We start from the raw sequence: 19,610 nt of genomic DNA on the forward strand, positions 1-19,610 counted from the left end.
CGAAAATCAAAAGTGCGTTAACGATTTTTCGGCGAAAAAAGGTCGAAAGGTTCCGTTCGTTAACCCTAAAATTTAAGATAATTCTTTTTTTCCGTTTATATTTATATGTATGTACATATGTGTTTGTTTAATACTAAATGAATATATTATTTATTGAAAAACTCGAGGGAAAAAAATAGTTTACTTTATTTTGAAAATAAGTTGTGGCGAAGGGGCATCCGCTCCTTTATTGCCCCGAGGCCTCTGAACCTCTAAATTTAGCCCTAAATCTAAACTTGAGGACAAACAAAGACGATTAAATGAAAGAAACAAGTAACATAGGGGTCATCAATAAAATCCTTTGCCCAACGTATGAAAATTAAAAAAGAAATAAACACCTAAATGTTTTGAAGTGAAGCCGCAACACAGTTTTTGCTGTGAAATACAATAATCAAATATACTTCCGATTCGTTATTTAGCACAAGTTATTATGTGTCATTTTGAAAAGTTGGGGGAATAGCTATTATTTTTCTGCAGCAAAATGTAAAACTATCAATGTCAGCCTTGAAAAGAATGTGATTATTTGTTTACTTTATTATTATTATTATTATTATTATTATTATAAACAAAAATGCCTACCATGGCTTGAGCGCAAAACATGATGTTACTTTTATAATAGACAGAGAGAACAGTAAAGGACCAAGATTGTTTCCCTGTGGGACACTAAATTGAGTAACGAAAGGTTTTGAATGAGAATTTCTAAATTTTAGCTATAGATTTATTTTCACGACAGGATATGGCAGAAAATTGACCTTTCTTTGTTTTATTTATATGCACAGCTGGTCAAACAAATAAGTGTAATAATTAATTTTTTTATTAATTCATTTTGTATTCCTTTTTTATGTTATATATTAATTTTACGTAGATATTTTTAAAGCTCTTATAATAATTTAATACAAAACTTTTTAAGCCTTGAAATACATTACAATTATAGATATACAGATGGAGGTTTTTTCACCTGGACAAAAAAATAGGAGCGTCTTCTTAAATTAGTAATATTATCGTTTTTAACTTATCACAATTTTTGTTGTACTTACTTTAATAATTAAGTATCCTCCATTATTATTCTAAACCTTTAAAAGTCCTCACGACATTGACTCTATTAATTTTTGGCACGTTTGCTGGGGTATGAAATACCATTCTCTTTGAACTGCTTCCCAAAATTGGTTTTCATTAGTGAAATATTGATCCCCAACTAACGTTAATCTCATTCCACAAGTTCTTAATAAGATTGAGATAAGGTGATTGACCTGGCCATAGGACAACGGATACTTGTTTCTCTCGAACTCAATCTTTCACAAGACCTGCGGTATGTTTAGGATTGCTGTCTTGGTGAAAGTGCCAGCGCAGGGGCAAGTTTTCCTTAGAAAATGGTTACATGATATCATACAAAATATCATTATATCCGTATTTTGTTAAGATGTTATTGAAACGGAATATAGGACCAGGAAAAATAGCCCCACACCATTTTATTCCCTACTGCGTGTTTAATAATTTTCGGTGTATAGCGGGGGTGGTAGTCTATACATTTTGGTCGATATCCGATATCTTTCTACTTTTGTTTCATTACTCCACAAGATATTTCGCCATTTTTGTACGCCCTCTGGTTCGTTCCTATTAGCAAATAATATTAGGCAAATAATTGTCGGGACCTTATATTGCTTGCCCTAAGGAATGGAACTTTCCCGGCGATTCTTCCTGGGATATTTGAGCTCTGAAGCTTTCTTCAGATCGAGCGTGCACTGACCGCATTATTAATTTGAGCACCTATAATCCCTGACGAAATAAAAGGATTAGATTTAGCTAGAAATTTTTTCGGCCGGCCTCTATTTTCGCGTATTCCTCTGAGCTTAAGAGCATTTGTTATTAAATTTTGAGATCTGCCTAGAACCTCCGCAATAAATGTGTAGGTCTTGCCCGCATCTCTAAGTCGACGAACTAATTTCCTTCCTCTGGCGAGCAGTGGACTTTACGACCCATATTCAAGTAGTAATGAATGAAAGACTATGGTTTGAAGCTGATTTTAAACAACCCACCTCAAGAGTTTATACCATAAAATAAAACATATTATAAGAAGCTTGGATTTTATTTGGAGAACACCTATGTACTTTTAGGGCCAACTTCTAGAACAGACAGAATATTATTCCAACACAAATAACTTGTCTGCTTATGAAACTTGTCTGCAGTCTGAAATATCATTGACTGCGTACAGTTATTTTTTTGAAGCGATTTAAGTAATTTCTTGAATATTTGGGCTGACGTCTTCTGTTTTTAAGGGTCCACGGACAATATTTATACAAAATGTCAAGTTCATTGGTTAAAAACAACTTTAATTATGAGTCTGGCGAATTTAAAAAAAAGCACTATTAAAGAAAACGTGTTTGAAGTTTTGAGTAGCATAAGATCTTGAATAATTTTGCAACACTTTGAATATACTTCAATTGGAAAAAAGGCTTTTCATCTACATAATCTATTCGAGAATAATTTTGAGCTTCTAGTAGACGAGTAGACAAAAATGTCATAGCACATTACATCATTGTTTTACTCCAGGTTTTAATTAAAACAACAGTAATGCAAGATTTGCGTTCATAAATGTAAGTACACTGCATTACTGCAGCCGGTAACTCTGTTCAAAAAACAGTCTGACAGCTGAAATGCGTTCAAACCTGTAGTTATTTTATTTCCGTAGCCGCTCTGCATGAAAATGTCAGAACAAAATGTGTAGGTTATATAATAGAAATGAATGAATGAAAATTTGTTGCATTCAAAACATTAAAAATAAGTCCTAATAAAATAATTGGACATTTTGAAAGAATTTTGTTAAGACACTAAAAACCAAAATCAGCGTAACTCAAAGAAAAAACTTAATTATTTCATTCATACTTTTTTTTATAGGCATCTACTTTGATGACATTTATAAAATGGTTTTTGACATTGTATATCTGCCGCATTCTTGCAGAAGTTTTTCTGTTCATAAATGCATTGCATCTTGTCTTGCCTTTATTTTGTAACCATTTTTATTAAATTTTTGATCTTAACTTTTTAGAAAGAAGTCTTATGACAATTACAATATTTATATTCGTATAATCTTCGTATTGACAGACTCAGTTGCAATACTTAAAAGTTCATTTCGGTGATAAAATGCCACTTTTTCTTATAGTACTTAAATCGCAGCCCCCTTTTTCCCTATGTAACTTTTGACATTTCCAATCCGCTCTTAAATTGTTTTGGATCACAATGATTTCGTTTGCTTTGATTAAGATTTTCCAATCGAAAAAAATAGAAAAGACTTAAGTGTAAAACTGAAATTATTACAAAAGTAGGTTCTGGAGTAAAGTTTTCAAAACAGAAAAAAGTTTATAAAGTAGTCCCAAGGACTTACGCAGGAACAAATAATTTTTTTTAAGAATGTTCAAAAATTGACTAGTCTAATCTATTATTGAAAACAGCAGGAAAAAAAGTTTTAATGCATATTGGATATTGGAGATCAATCAAAAATTGTTTATAATTACTTTTCCTCAAACAACTTCATTTTTCTGAACAAGCTGAATCTGTTTTGCCAAAAACTAAACGAATAATTCCACTGATTTTTGTTTCAATTCCATTTAATTTTAATGACAGTAAATATTTTTGAATGACAAAAAAATGTCAATGATAGCTATAAAACCAAAAAAGAGGCTGGGATGACCCACACTGATAACTTTCCATTTTAATTTATATTTTATTAATTTGATTTTTTTTGTCATATAAAGAAATTCTTAAGTTTGAAAATATAGTTTTGTTAAGTAGATTTTTAGTCGAAAACAAATTTTTATCAATTTTGAGTAGCATTTCCAAAATTTTTATAAATTGAAGGAATAAAATTAATTTGAGGGATATCAGAACCGAACATCAATTTTTACCAAATTTGCGTACTACTACTTGTAGATTTTATTTTTTTATGAAAAAACGGACTTTTGGGTTTTTATAAAAAAAATCTGCTAAATAACAAAAACAATATTTTCTAGGAAATAAAAAACAATTGAAGACAATATTTTTAGTTTTTGAAAATTTATACCAAGTTTTAGTATTGTTTTTTTTTGGTTTTTTATTTTTTGTAAAAAACTGTCGATTTGATTTTTTTTTAAATTTTACTGAATGTTAAAAACAATATATAGTGTAAAGCCAATATCTCAAAGTTTTGAAAAGATATTTGACTAGTACTATGACCAACTTGGATTAATTTTTTTGTTTAGGGTTTTAATTTTTTTAAAAACTGTCAATTTGATTTTTCTCAAAACTTTTCAGAATGTTGAAAACAATATTTTTTAAAAGAAAAAATTAGATGGAAACCCAAGAAAACTTTGAATTCGATTTGTCTCAAAATTTTACTGCATGTTGACAACAATATTTTTGAAAAGATAAAAGTAGCTTAAAGCCAATACGAAATTCAATTTTTACTGTCAATTCGATTTTTTAACTTTCCATAGGAAGTTATTGTAATGGGTCCGATTTGTCAAATTGAAAATTTTGACATTTCTCGACGTTTCAAGGTCCCTAGAGTCGAAATAAAAGATTTTTAGAAAGATGTCTGTGCGTTCGCTACGTTTTTTCGTCGTCCATAGCTCAAGAACCAGAAAAGGGCTCTCAAGAAAATTACGTTTGTGGTTTTTTTACCATAGCAGTTTGAAAAAAAAGGTGAACATTTTGGTTAACCCTAAATATCTTACGAACCAAAAGTGACTTGAATTAAATTTTAAATAATATATTGTAACGAGTTATCAAACAAATACAATTAAAAAAAAAAACCATTTAACGGTTTTTTTATAAATCAAAAAAACTGAAAACAAAAATTTGTCACTTCGAAAATTTTACGACAAAAATATGATTTCATCTCCAAAACAATTTTGTGCAACGAAAAATAATGTTTTTGACATCTCATAAAATTTTGAGAAAAATCGAATTGACAGTTTTTTTTTATAAAATATAAAAATGTAAAAAAAACATTACTCAAAGTTAGTAAAAATTGAATAGCGACTCAAATATCTTTTCAAAAACTTGAAATTTAGGCTTCAAACTTATTTTATTTTACAAGAAATATTATTTTCAACATTCTGAAAAATGTTGAGAAGAATCGAATTGACAGTTTTTTTTACAAAAAATAAAAACATACAAAAATTAATAAAAGTTGGTAAAAATTGATTTTCGACACAAATATCTTTTCAAAACTTTGAGGTATATTGGCTTTAATTTACTTTTATCTTTCAAAAAATATTGTTTTCAACATTTAATCAAATTTTGAAAAAAAAGAATTGACAGCTATTGTACAAAAAATTAAAAACCGAAAAAAAATTAACAAAAGTTGGTACAAAATTATTTTCGACTCAAATATCTTTTCAAAAATTTGAGATAATAGCTTTTATTTAATTTTTACTTTAAGAAATATTGTTTTCAACATTAGGACAAATTTTGAGAAAAATCGAATTGACAGTTTTTTTTATAAGAAATAGAATCTACAAAAAATAGTACGCAAATTTGCTAAAAATTGATACGAGTACATATAGACAAACTTTAAAGCAAGGATTTTATTTTTTGTAAAAACACTGTGAATTAGATTTTGTTTTGCTAAATGTTTACAACAATATTTTTTGAAAGATAAAAGTAGTTTACAGACAATATCTTAAAGTTTTGAGAATATATTTGAGTAGAAAATCATCTTTTATTAATTTGTTTGTTTAGGTTTTTGTTTTTTGTAAAAAAGCCTATCATTTCGATTTTTCTCAAAATTGTACTGAATGTTAAAACAATATTTTTTGTTAGCAAAAATTAGTTGGAAGCAATAATCTCAAATTTTTGAAAAGATATTTAAGTCGAAAACTTTTGTAAAATTTTCTTTTAAACCTAAATTTTTTTTAAGAAAACTATCAATTCGATTTTTCTCAAAATTTTACCAGATTTAAAAACGTTATTTTTCGTTGCACAAAATTGTTTGGGAGATATAATCATTTTGTGTTCGTAAAATTTAAATTAAGTCCCTAGCGTTTTTGTTTCGTAAGATATTTAGGGTTAACCAACATTTTTACCTTTTTTTAAATTGCTATTGTTAAAAAACCACCTACGCAATTTTCTTAAGAGCAATTTCTTCATATTTTTGCCTTATTATTTGTATAACGAAATTAATTTGAAGTCGATATCTCTTCTGATTCCTTAGCTATGGACGACGAAAAAACGTTGCGAACGTACGGACGTACGGACATACGGAAGTACATATGTACGTACACACGCACGCACAAACATCTTTCTAAAAATCTTTTATTTCGATTCTAGGGACCTTAAAACGTCGAGAAATGTCAAAATTTTCAATTTTACTAATCGGACCCATCACTACAACTTCCTATGGGAAGTTAATAAAAGCTTCGAGTCGCATCCAATCATATAACCTGGTTTTCAAAATCTAAGAATTATCAGCGATTAGAGTTTACTTTTACATTTCAAATAGCCGCTAAATTGTTTCGGATTGCATTGATCTCTATTGCTTTGATTACAAACTTCCAGAAGAAATAAATGGAAAAAACGTAAGTGTAAAGTTATAAATTATAATTAGTACAAAAGGCAGGTTCTGGGGCAAAGTTTTCAAAAACGAAAAATGTGGAGAAAGTAGTGACATTAACTTATGCAGCCAAATTCTATTACGAATTATTCCACTGATTTCTGTTTCAATTTCATTCAATTCCAATGACTGTAAATATTTTTGAATGTTAAACATTTTTAATGGTAGCTGTAAAAGAACTGTCAAACAAATCCAATTATTAGTTTCAATGCTGAAAACCCAATAATAACTACGACAGCCCCCTTAGGCGCCAGTTATAGCTATCATTGATTTCCATCATTAAAAACAAATATTGGAGTTTGACAGGTCGTTTTTTGCTATCATTAAAAATTTCTATCATTGAAAAAAATTTTCTGGTTGAAAGTCACCGAAATAATTTTACTGACAGTAATCTGTCGTTGGAATTATGTGAAATTGGAACACAAATCAGTGAAACGATTTGTTTTACTTTTGAACATAAAAGTATGAGCTGTTCAGGAAATAGAAAAATCAAGGGGAAACACCGTCAGCTATAACTGGCGCCTTAAAACATCCTCATATTGTGGGTAATATCTTAGTCCTGTTAAATTATGTCCAAATGAGCTGACAGCAAAATGACGTGTTCAAAAACATCAAATACCCCTCAATTTACTGTCCGTATAATTTGTACGCAATAAGGGGTTAATACTTTCCTGAAATGCTTAAACACTTTCCTTTAAGTGTTAGGAAAATGGGGCGAAGAATTGAAGTTTACACACCGCGCTGGTGCAAAACGATTAAAAAGCTTTGAATATGGAAATGATGTGCTGCTGAAAAAAGAATCTTTATATAAGACAATGCGTCTGAAATAGAACTCACTACAAACTGATTGTCATTTCTAAGATTCTAGTATTACTGCGGAATTTTTTGAAGTTGAAATTCAAGAAAATATATATTGCTTCTAAAAATAACGATAACTTGCATCACCTTTCATTTTTAAGGCTCTTTTCCCATATCTGTCCTGAAAACTTGAAAAAGGAAAACTGCCCTGAAATAATATAAGGGTACCCCGATTTCGTAAAATGGATTAGATTTTGGAAACCAGATTTTAAGTCAACACGGTTATAAAACATTTTGAACATAATTTTTAGTGACAGATGTAACAATATTGTAAAATCAACCAATCGCGTACTTAGCCTCATTATACACATAGCTCAAATTAAGCCAAACTTTAGACTTCTTTGATACGTTTGCAACCTTCCAAAAAAGGATAATTTTCAAGCAAAACACCTCATGCAAAGATTTTTGTATTCCCATTCAACATGTTTTTAAGGTCAAACTGAATATTGGCGGTAAGAATTCTAATTTCATTTATTACAGTCCACAATGGCCATTTTGCACGACCAAAAATTAAGGGTTGCATGGGTTTTTCTTAAATGCCTATTCCAATTGTTCAAAATGGAAAACACGCAAAACCATTATTTATGTTAAACATACAAAGTCATTGATAAAATAAAAAATGTGTGTTGTTATTAAACACGCAATTTATTTTATTTTATTTTGACATACACCCAGTTCTTATTAAAAACTTCGATATTTTAAGTTTACTTTTTAAGGGCCATATGCCAATGTGATGTTAGAAAATATGTACAATTTTATTACCTCAAAAATGTTGTTCTTAGACGAATAAATTTCGTTTGTTTTCGAGTAATTTTTAAAAGAAAATGTACCTAATTCTTCTAAACGCTAATTTAATTGAAGTCATTGTCATGAAAACTAAATCTTCAAAAAATAAATTAGAGGAAAAATGCACACCTTTAAAAAAATCGACGGAAATGGCAAAAAAATAATAGAAATGTGTGAAACCATCGGACCAAAACTGCTAAACGGTCGCTCAAAAAGTGATAAAGAAGGAAGTTTAACTTTTATTAGGTAGCTGCGTGCTCAACGATAGATTACTGCTTCATTAAAGGGAAATGGCTTGAGTGTGTCGATGATTTTAAGGTGAATGATTTCATTCAGATCACCAACCAATATCTTTAAATATGATATATAGCTCTGATGATGGCAACACCATCGATCACAGTTATCTATTTAAGCTGCAATGGAGGGAACAAATAAAAGAGAAATAAAGATCAAATCTGGATGAAGAACTTATGCTAGTAAATCAGAGACTGATCAAAACCATCAACGGAACAGCTGAGCTAACAACCTGTATAGCCGCAATACCACTCCAATGGAGACAAAGGGAAAAGTGAAAACAGCCTTGATATTGGGATTGCGAAGCAGCCAGAAAAAAGTCGTTCGCATTTTTAAGGATACTGGAAACACAAATACGAAATACCTATACCAAGAAGCAAACAAAAAGTACAAAACGCTGTGCGAACAAAAACAAAAAGCATACACTCTGACACTAGCATTGACACTTAAGGATGTTAACGATAGCAGATCCTTCTGGAAGATCGTGCAGACAATAAACGGCACAACTCTTGGGCAGAATATAAAAATTGATGCTTCTATGTTAGCAACCCATTTCGAGAAATTCCTGGAGTAGTAGAAGAGCTAGATCGCCCAATAACTGCACAAGATGTGAGCAGAGTCATTTCCCGCTGCAACACTAACAAAGCTCCTGGTGAAGACCGTATTCCATATGAATTCTTCATAAATTGAACCGAAACTTTTCTAGAAGACCTTACAAAGGCTTACAACTCTATTTTTAACTTCCCATAGGAAGTTATTGTAATGGGTCCGATTTGTAAAATTGAAAATTTTGACATTTCTCGACTTTTCAAGGTCCCTATTGCGTGTATTGTATACGTAAATTTTTTTCGTCGTCCATAGCTCAAGAACCAGAAGAGATATCGACTTCAAATAAATTTTGTTATACAGATAATAAGACAGAAAGCTGCAGAAAGGACTCTCAAGAAAATTGCATGGGTGTTTTTTTTTACCATAGCAATTTGAAAAAAAGGTGAACATTTTGGTTAACCCTAAATATCTGACGAACCAAAAACGCTAGAGACTTGAATTAAATTTTATATAATAAACTGTAATGTGATACCAAACAAGTATATTTTTTGAAAAAATTCCATTTAACGGTTTTTTTTATAAATCAAAAAAAAAATATTGTCACCTCCAAAATTTTAAGACTAAAATATGATTCCATCTCCAAAACAATTTTGTGCAACGAAAAATAATGTTTTTGACATCAGCTGATAAAATTTTGAGAAAAATCGAACTGACAGCTTTTGTACGAAAAATTAAAAACATACAAAAAATTTAAGAAAAGTTGGTAAAAATTGGTTTTAGACTCAAATATCTTTTCAAAAATTTGAAATATTGACTTCAAACTAATTTTACTTATAATAAATATTTTTTTCCACATTAGGACAAATTTTGAGAAAAATCGAATTGACAATTTTTTACAAAAAAAAAATAAAAACCTAAAAAAAAATGTATAAAAGTTGGTAAAAATTGATTTTCAACTCAAATATCTTTTCAAAAATTTGAAGTATTGGCTTCAAACTAATTTTATCTTATAAGAAATATTGTTTTCAACATTTGATAAAATTTTGAAAAATCAAATTGACAGTTTTTTTTTACAAAATATTAAAGACCGAAAAAAAAATTAACAAAAGTTGGTAAAAAATGATTTTCGACTCAAATATCTTTTCAAAAATTTGAGATAATAGCTCCTTACTAATTTTTACTTATAAAAAATATTGTTTTCAATATTAGGACAAATTTTGAGAAAAATCAAATTAACAGTTTTTTTTTACAAAAAATAGAAACCTAAACAAAAATTAATAAAAGTTGGTAAAAATTGATTTGCGGCTCAAATATCTTTCAAAACTTTGAGATATTGGCTTCAAACTAATTTTTTCTTATAAGAAATATTGTTTTTAACATTCGATAAAATTTTGAAAAAAAATTGAAGTGACAGCTTTTTTACAAAAAATAAAACTCTAAAAAAAAACAATACTAAAACTTGGTAAAAATGTTCTTTCGACTCAAATAGCTTTTCAAAAATTAAAAATATTGGCTTCAAACTTATTTTATTTCTCAGAAAATATTGTTTTCGATATTCAATAATTTGTATATAAAATCCAACAGTCCGTTTCTTCATAAAAAATAAAATCTACAAAAAATAATACGCAAATTTGGTAAAAATTGATACGAGTACATATAGACAAAGTTTTAAGCAAGACAACTCAACAGACGGGATGGGAAGCTGTCAGTGTGGGTCGCATCCCAGCCTCTTTTTAATTTTGGAAAGGCACCGGAAAGCTTCAAGAAAAATGTAATATTTCCTTTACTTAAGAAGGGTGACCCAAAAGATCCAAGCAACTACAGAGGAATCTCGTTCCACAGTGACAAAAATATTTACTGGGATTATGTTGGAGAGACTGACGAACTGGATCCGAGACAACGATCTGATCAGTAAGTTCCAAGCGGGTTTCCGAAAAGACTACTCCACCGTGGACAATATTTTCTCCCTTACTGGCATTGCGCAGTCGTTCCTGGATAGAGGAAAGAAACTTTACACATTCTTCGTTGACTTTAAGGCTGTCTTCGACTTCATAGATAGGAAAGCTCTATTTTTTAAGTTGAGTAACCTAAAGATGTCAACCAAAATGCTCAAGGTATTGCAGAATTTATATAAGGATAATCTTACGGTGGTATGGGATGGAAACACTTTGTCTAGTTGGTTTCAGACGAAAACAGGAGTCAAGCAGGGATGCCTTCTGAGCCCAATACTCTTCTCAATTTTTCTTGATGATCTCAAAGATTCCCTACCTGGTGGTTTTATATGCTGATGACATTGTCATAATAGCAGAGAGCCCCGACGTGATGCAATTGATGATCAACAAACTACAGCAATATTGCTACTTATGGAATCTTCAACTCAATACGAGCAAATCAAAAATCTTGAGGACAAGGACGATTGCTGGAAACGAAAAATGGACTTAGAACAATGAAGATCTCGAAATAGTCAAGGTGTACTTATGACACCACAACTGTCTTTCAAAAAACACTTGCAAGAAAAACTAAAAGAATCTAAACGCGCGATTAATAGTACCTGAAATGGAGTGTTGAGCAAGAGTAATATCCCTCCGAGCTCGAAGTATAAGATTTTTGATGCAGTTATGAGATCCATAATGTGCTGTGCCGCACAAGTCTGAGGGATATACCAATATGAAGAGGTGGAACAACTTCTAAGATATTTTGTCAAAAAAAACTTCAGATTACCATACAACACTCAAAACTACATGCTACATCTGGAAACAGATTTACCACCACTTTATATATTTAGCATTTTAGTATTTATTAATCATGATTAGCTAATATTGTAAGAACATAAATTCTTATTTATAATATAGCTTTAAAGTGTACATCAGCTACGACATTTTGTATCACAATAAATATAAGTTAAAATGTTAAAACGTCAAATTACAAAAAAAAAGAAAGAGAATAATAATACCAAAAATATTAGTAAGTATATTATTAATTGTTTTAATTTAATTATTTGGTAAGGTACAGTTTTAATTCATTTTTTAATTTCTTTGCGCAATTTAAACTTCTTATTTCACGTGGTAAGGAATTCCACATTCGTGAAGAGTTTACAAAAAACTGGCGTTTAGATGTCGCAAAACAAAAAAACGCGGAACGATTTCAGTTTAGAAATCTTATCTCATTATAAAGGTATTCAGGTTGTCGGGTTTGAAGAATATCAGAGAAAAAAGTTATAGTTCGATATTTAAGAAAATTTGTAAATGTCATTCCGAGAAATTGAATCACGTTATTGGATATTCGATTAAAACGTCTAAGTCCATAAACATAACAAACAGCACAGTTAAAGACGACACTAAGTTTTCTTTTGCTTTCGAAGTGAAGTTTGCAGAAAATTTTTATTGAAAGAACTCTGATTTTTATTGGAATTAAATATTGAGATGGCCAAAGCATACGAAGGACACTATAACACTTATCCACAGTTCTATTGATATGGTCCTCCCAAGTCAGGGTCTTTTTGTTCAACCGCCTGTTCACGTTCTGTTAAATAAGAAAACAATAGATCGACTGCAGAGGAGGAAAAATTGAAATAATTTGATAGATTAAGGAAAAGAATGTTGTGACTTACCATATCGAAGGCCTTAGAGAAATCGAGAAGAATTAGAAAAGTAACGTTGTCCATATTAACTGCTTTTCTGATATCCTCAGAAACACTTAACAAGGCAGTCAAGCAGCTATTTTTCTTTCGAAACCCGGATTGTCTTGAGGTCAATAAGTCAAACCGTGGTAGAAACTCCCTTATTTGCTTTTGAAGTATTCTCTCAAAAACTTTCCACAAGAAAGGCAATAAAGGTATAGGTCTAAACTCATCTCCATTGGAATTTTTTGGTATAGGAATAACCTTTGCTTTTTTCCATAGTGATGAAAATTCACGTGTTCTTAAGATGGAGTTAAAAATGAGTGTGATGAATGGTAGCAAGGTAGGGAGCACAATTTTTAAGAACTTAGGGTGCATCATATCGAGTCCTATACCGTTAGATTTTATCGATAGAAGGGCCTCAACTACATCCTCCGGGGTAATGGGAGAGAAGTCGAAAAGGGGTGTGTTAGGCCTAGCATTTGATAAATTATTCTCTGATGAATTAACCCGGTCTTCAAAATGCGTCGTGCTTGAGACGAAAGATAAGTTTAAGTTATACACACTCTCGAACTTCATTTCAGCTACATCCAGAAAGTCATGGCACTACCGAGCAACCGTCTCCCTTTCAAAGTACTGAAGTATCTCCAAAGGAGAAAACTGCAATTTTTTAATGAATGAACTATGCTAAGCAGCGTTCACGGCGTCATTTTGGAATACAATAACGAGATGCCCCCAAGGAGGAAGATACAAGATTTGATATCAAAAATAGAAGAGTCTACACGAAATGAATTTAATTTCCAACCAGCCAAAGCGAACAAAGCCAGTCAAGAACAACATACAGACTATTGCAGCATGACCTTGGTCCGAAGAATTATTTTGATGATAGATTTAACCTAGATATGATATCTACCATTTTTAAAACCAGGGGAGAACTACTATACTTAAATTACCTGCCATGAAACTGAAACTGAAACATCAATGAAACAGATGTGGAGTGCACTATGTGCAACTTAAGAGTAAGGGAAGATGTATACAACAACTCGTGGATTCCTGTCCAATACTTATCCCAATAAGAAGAGCAATCTGGGAAAAAAACACACTGTTTTTATACGAAATCCTACAAATCTTCAAGAAGAATTTTTCTCTCGAAGCATCCTAAGACGCTCTCATCTTTCTTTGACAGAGTCCAGCCCTCAGCGCTATAAATGAGAACCGGGATGATGAGTGTCTTATATATGCTCGAGAGAGGACTTTATTTCTCAATTGCCTTCTAAGTCCAAAGAAGCAGCGATTTGAAAGAGTTATTCTTCGTTTGATTTCAGCGCCGGTGTCGTTGTCTGTGTAAATAGCAAAACAAAGTCCTTAACTACATCAAAGTTATAACTGTCCATGGAGACGTTTTGTCGAACTCGTCGTTGTTCAATGTCCTTTTTTGATGACAGCATATACTGGGTCTTGCCCTCATTGACCACTAAACCCATCTCCTTCGCTTCCGTCGCAAAGCTCAAAAACGCTCCACTGACATCACGCTTTGATCTTCCAATTATGTCAATTATGTCATCTGCGTATCCGAGTAATTGGATGAACCTTTGGAAGATTGTGCCCCTAGTGTTGACGGTTGAGTTTTGCACAATTCTTTCCAGAACGATGTTGAAGAAGTAGCATGACAGTTCATCGCCTTGTCTAAAACCTTTTTTGACATCAAATGCATCGGTAAGATCTTTTCCGACCTTGATAGAGTAGCGTCCATTCTCCATCGTCATTCTGCACAAACGGATAAGTTTGACAGGGATGCCAAAACTAGACATTGCTCGGCAGAGATCTTTCCTATAGATGCTGTCATACGCCCCTTTAAAAACGATAAGGAGATGGTGTATATCGATAGTGTGAATATTTGGTCGATAGTGGACTTTCTTGGTCTGAAGCCACACTGATGAGGACCAATCAGGTTGTTGACGAACGGCTTTAGTCGTTCACATAATATGGCCGAGATGATCTTATACACAATGTTAAGGAGACTGATGCCTCTGTAGTTGGCGCAGTTTAGAGGGTCTCCTTTCTTATGTATCGGACACAATTTGCTGAGATTCCACTCATCGGGCATGCTTTCTTCCGACAATATTTTCCAGATGAGTTGGTGCATGCTCCGTACCAAGTCATCGCCTGCTGCTTTGAATAGTTCGGCAGCAATGCCGTCAGCTCCAGCAGCTTTGTTTGACTTAAGTTTAGATATAGCTATCTTCACTTCGTGAAGGTCGGGTAGGCGGAATTGTTGATCTGCGTCGCCGAGGTTGAGTGGTTCTATCTCCCTTACAGCGGAATTCGGTTCGTCATCGGTGTTATATAATTTGGAGAAGTGATGTTTTCATATTCTCAGCTTCGACTGCGGTTCTACTATGATGTTCCCCTGATCGTCTTTACAGGCTTCGGTTCGTGGCTGGTACCCTTGGGAGGTTTTTTTTACCTTTTGGTAAAATCCTGTTGTGACATCCCTCTATCTTCTCGATCGTGTGCTTCTCATGCTCTCTTTTTTCCATCTAAGAAGCCGGTGTTCCTCTCTCCTCTTCTGCGCGAAGAGCTCGCGAGCAGCTCTAGTCCTTTTGTGCAGCGCCGTTTTGTATGCCTTTTGTTTCACTGCTTACGCTTGCCGGCATTCGTCGTCAAACCAGGGGTTTACTGTGGTGGCCGTGTGAAACCTAGCACTTCAGAGGCGGCATCTCTGATGGCTGCAAGGCAATGATGCAACTGGTTTTCAATACATGCAGATAGCATAGGACTCTTTAAGAGGTTATTAGAGACTCAATCGGGAAAGGACATGGCAGTCTCTTGCGATTGTAGCCGTCTAACGTCGAATCTTCTCACAGTACTTCCTTGTTTTGGCTTGGATCGGGATATCCGTAGCCGTACCTTGGCTACAACGAGGTAGTGGTCCGAGTCAATGTTGGCCTCTCGGAATGTTCGGATATCCTGGATACTGGAGAATTGTCGTGCTTCGATCGCAATGTGGTCAATCTGGTTGACGGCTGATTGATCAGGAGATTTCCATGTCATCTTGTGGATATTAAGATGCGTGAACTGCGTACTTAGTACCAGAACGTCTTGCCCCGCAGCGAAGTTGACTAGCCTGAATCCGTTGTTGGACGTGGTGTCGTGTAGGCTGTATCCCCCAATTATGCCACCAAAGATATCTTCTCTTCCTAGCTTGGCATTCAAATCTCCTAAGACAATTTTAATGTCATAGCCAGGGCACTGCTAATGTGTCTTGTCCAAGAGCTCGAAGAATATGTCTTTGGTGTGTTCATCTTTCTCCTCTGTTGGGGCATGCGCGCATATTACGCTTATGTTGGCGAATTTAGCCTTGATGGGGATTGTCGTGATGCGCTCGCTCACACTGTTGAAACTCAAGACTTTTTGCCTGAGTCTAGTTCCAACAACAAATCCACACCCAAATAGACGCTGTCTTTGTTCTCGGTAGCAGTCGCCGTAGCAGATATCGCAGTCTTTTAGTATGCGTTTGCCCGGACCATCCCATCGCACTTCTTGGATGGCGGTAATATCTGCCTTGCAGCAGTTTAGGGCTTCTGCTAGTTGTTTGGCTGCACGTGGTCTGTTAAGGGACCTAACATTCCACGTGCATATCCGAAGTTAGTTTGCGTGGGTTGTCAACAGTGAATCCGTCCGTATCCAAAGCTTGTTGGTGCTTCGCAACTAAAGGTATTTTTTACGTGGCCAGGAAGTCACTCCGACGGCACAACCCCCAACCTGGAGGGCCAGATCCTTAGTATAACTCCAAGGAAGGGGAAGGATAAACCACTCCTTACAGGCCTGAGCTTCGAATATGTCGAAGAAGCCCTATAATTGTTCACTAAGTAGTTCAACCTTACTGGAACTGTAGACGCCACCGTTGAGTCCATCTCAAGAATTCGTCCGCTGCCGCCTGGCTAAGGAGAGGTGATTTAGTGGAAACACCTCTCCCCACCTCTCTCGTTTGCTGCCCCCAACAACTTTCCACTGGGGTTTGGAACCCAATCTCCAGTTGAGGTACTAGGCACCCGATGTTCACCGCGGGGAGGTGAGAGTAGGAGTTGATAGACAAAGGGTGGGTTTTGAGAAAAACCTGTGGACTTGTGTCCTCTTGAACAATTTTGTACCAAACACTGAAATTATTGGACCAAATAAATCACTACTCCTACTAAAAAAAAAAGTAAACTGTGGCGTATGAGTGTTTTCTTTTATTAACAAATTAACAGTCTTATTTAATAGAATTCGCTAAACAGATGAATAGTTATACAGTGAATAAGGATTTATGTAGGCTCTATGTAACGTTGCAAAAATTCCTATTTATAAAAAAATCTGCTATAAATTTTAGTTATACAATGCTTATATCAAAAAAAGTGCCAAAAGTACTATAAAATCTGCTAGTTGTCATAGCAACTAAAATATAACAAAATAATTCCAATTATTTGTATGATATTCTCTTTCGAAAATCTATATTTTTTTTAGATTCTTCGTTTCTTCGGCTCACGAGCTAAACTCGAGAGGCATTATTGTTTTTATTTTAATTTCAAAAAGAGAGGAGAGAAATCAAAATGACATTTACGAAATAATAATAACAATAATTTCCTTATGTAGGCTCTATTCAACCTCAAAACGCGTTTAGCTTATTATGGGACTATGCAACCTTGTATAAGTTTTATAAATAGCATTTTTGCGTTTAGAGGCATTATAGAGATAACATAACTTTATGTAGGCTCTATACAGCGTTTTTAAATAAGACTGTAAATGTTTAAAATTAATTTCAAATAAATTTCACGTCCGAAAAATCATTGTTTAAGAATCAAAAGTTTATAGCTACATGAAAATAGATTTATTACCTAAACAGATTAAAAAAAAAAAACAACACACGTCTTTTGGTTCATAAAATTAAATCCGATCATCTTTCCTGTATTCTCAACAAAAATTCAAATTTAAACGATTTTTATTAGAAACATTTATGGATAGCACTTAATTAGCAAAAGATATTGCATCATTCTAAAGTTTACACTAAATTTTATATCCATGTAGATTTTTATCCAAAATGAATGATAATGAATATTTAAACAAAAGAAAAGAACAAAAATAGAAAAAAAACTACATAAAATTACCTTAATAAATTGGATATTATATTCTCGCTGGTGTTTGAAGAAGAAAGTTTAACTCGAAAAACGATATTTTTTAATCTTTTATGTTTATTTATGAATATAGACAATTCTATTAATGTATTTCTATTAATTATTTATTAAAAAAAAAAACGAACAATCATGGTCATCAACATATTAAACATATAAGAAACTTCACTCTCTCTATTCACAGTTCAGTTCACTTCACTTCATAAAGAACACACTTTATTTCTGAATTGAATTAAATAAATGCAAAAAAAAATATGTTTAACCAAAAATATCAAAAAAGGCCCAAAAAAAAAACTCGTTTGACTTTTAAAAATTCCAAGCATACCTTCAACTTTTATCGAGATTGAGATATGCCAAGATTTAAATAAGAACACCACAGTTATAAGTTCTATAGTAATTTAACTTTTCTTGTTTTGAACATAAAATCTGATAAAACATTTGCAAAAATTAAACAAAAATAAACAACTTAAAAAACAACATCTTTTTCCAATATGTGTGACTTCTACTAATATCTCGAAGCAGTTAAATTTGCATAAGATGCACATAAACCGTGAACCTCACGTTTTTTAAAATTCACTTAGTCCAAGTCCCCGCGAAAAATTGAAAAGAAAAAACATTGAAAAAAAAACACACCACATAAGATTAAATGTGCACGACTTTTGAAGGGTGTTTATCGCTAACAAGTTTATGTTCCCTTTTCCACATATGTACATATATCACTTTTTCGATTCGACCTCCTCCAAAATGCACTGATATCGTTTACAGAGATTGCAGCATCAAAATTTAAAACCAAAGGAGGTGTTAAAAAGTCAGTTAAAAGTCTTAAACGAGCATTAAAAAATCGCTCACACTTCACCAAAAAGACCGCATATTATTTGCTGTCTTTCAACTGCCATATCAACAGTGAAAAAGAAACAGTAAAAATATATAAAAATGTTGTATCCAAAATAAAATCTCAAATGCAAACTACCTAAAGCAACAATAAAATATTCATAAAATTATCGTAATAATATTCGGCACACGGTGCGAACAACTGCGTACCGCGAACCGGCTCCGGCAGGCAGGCAATCGCCTCGCCTTCGCCAGGAGATTTATTCAAAATCACGTTAAGGTTGAGAGACGTTTATTGGCGCTGTGTACCTCTGTACACCTTTAAGTTATGGTTTATGGTACATTTGTGATAAAAAAAAACAAGCCAAGAACAAAAATAAATATAAGAAACCAATAAGAAATTATGCGGTGAAAACTGCTTTACCCGAACACAGTTAAAATACAACTGAAAGTGTAAACTGAATTGTGAGACTGCAGCACAACACAAATTCACCGGAATAAAATCAAGACACTTTTCTACGATACAAGAACAATCCGAGCCAGAATATAAAGTTGATGAGAAGTTTGCAAACTTCTCGAGCACACTGACCAAGTTAATGCCGAGTCCTTAGCTTTTAAACTGATATCGTTTGAGCTTTTTTCGTTTTGTCGTTGTTGTTTTCATTGCCGTTGCGTTGTTGTTCGTTTGGTGTGTCGGTATGGTAGTGTAGCTATTCGCATGTTCCTACAACATGTTTGTATTTTGCAAAAGTGACACTGACTTTTAACAAGCAAAATCGAACAAACCAAAGTTGACTTTAAGATAACGTTAGCTTTATAGCAACAACAACAACAACAACAACTGATAGCCGCCTCGACGCGACCGACGCGCCGC

General features: G+C 33.0%; 1 protein-coding gene across 4 annotated transcripts in view; it reads right to left on the reverse strand.

Annotated features, from left to right (window-relative positions):
- Nucleotides 1-19,311, reverse strand: part of LOC129945358 (neprilysin-1) — a 69,859-nt gene extending 50,548 nt beyond the window's left edge. Inside the window, exons 1-2 of one of the 4 annotated variants that reach the window (XM_056055047.1) lie at nt 19,161-19,311; nt 17,882-18,127 (exon numbers count right to left, since the gene is read on the reverse strand). The gene's annotated coding sequence lies outside the window, so the exon portion shown is untranslated. Of the gene's footprint in view, nt 1-17,881; nt 18,128-18,230 lie in introns of all 4 variants that reach the window. The other 3 variants (XM_056055046.1, XM_056055045.1, XM_056055048.1) reach the window with 3 other exon arrangements.
- Nucleotides 19,312-19,610: the final 299 nt, after the last annotated feature.

The sequence above is a fragment of the Eupeodes corollae genome, chromosome 2 (assembly GCF_945859685.1).
Source record: "Eupeodes corollae chromosome 2, idEupCoro1.1, whole genome shotgun sequence".
In the NCBI taxonomy this organism is placed as follows: domain Eukaryota; kingdom Metazoa; phylum Arthropoda; class Insecta; order Diptera; family Syrphidae; genus Eupeodes; species Eupeodes corollae.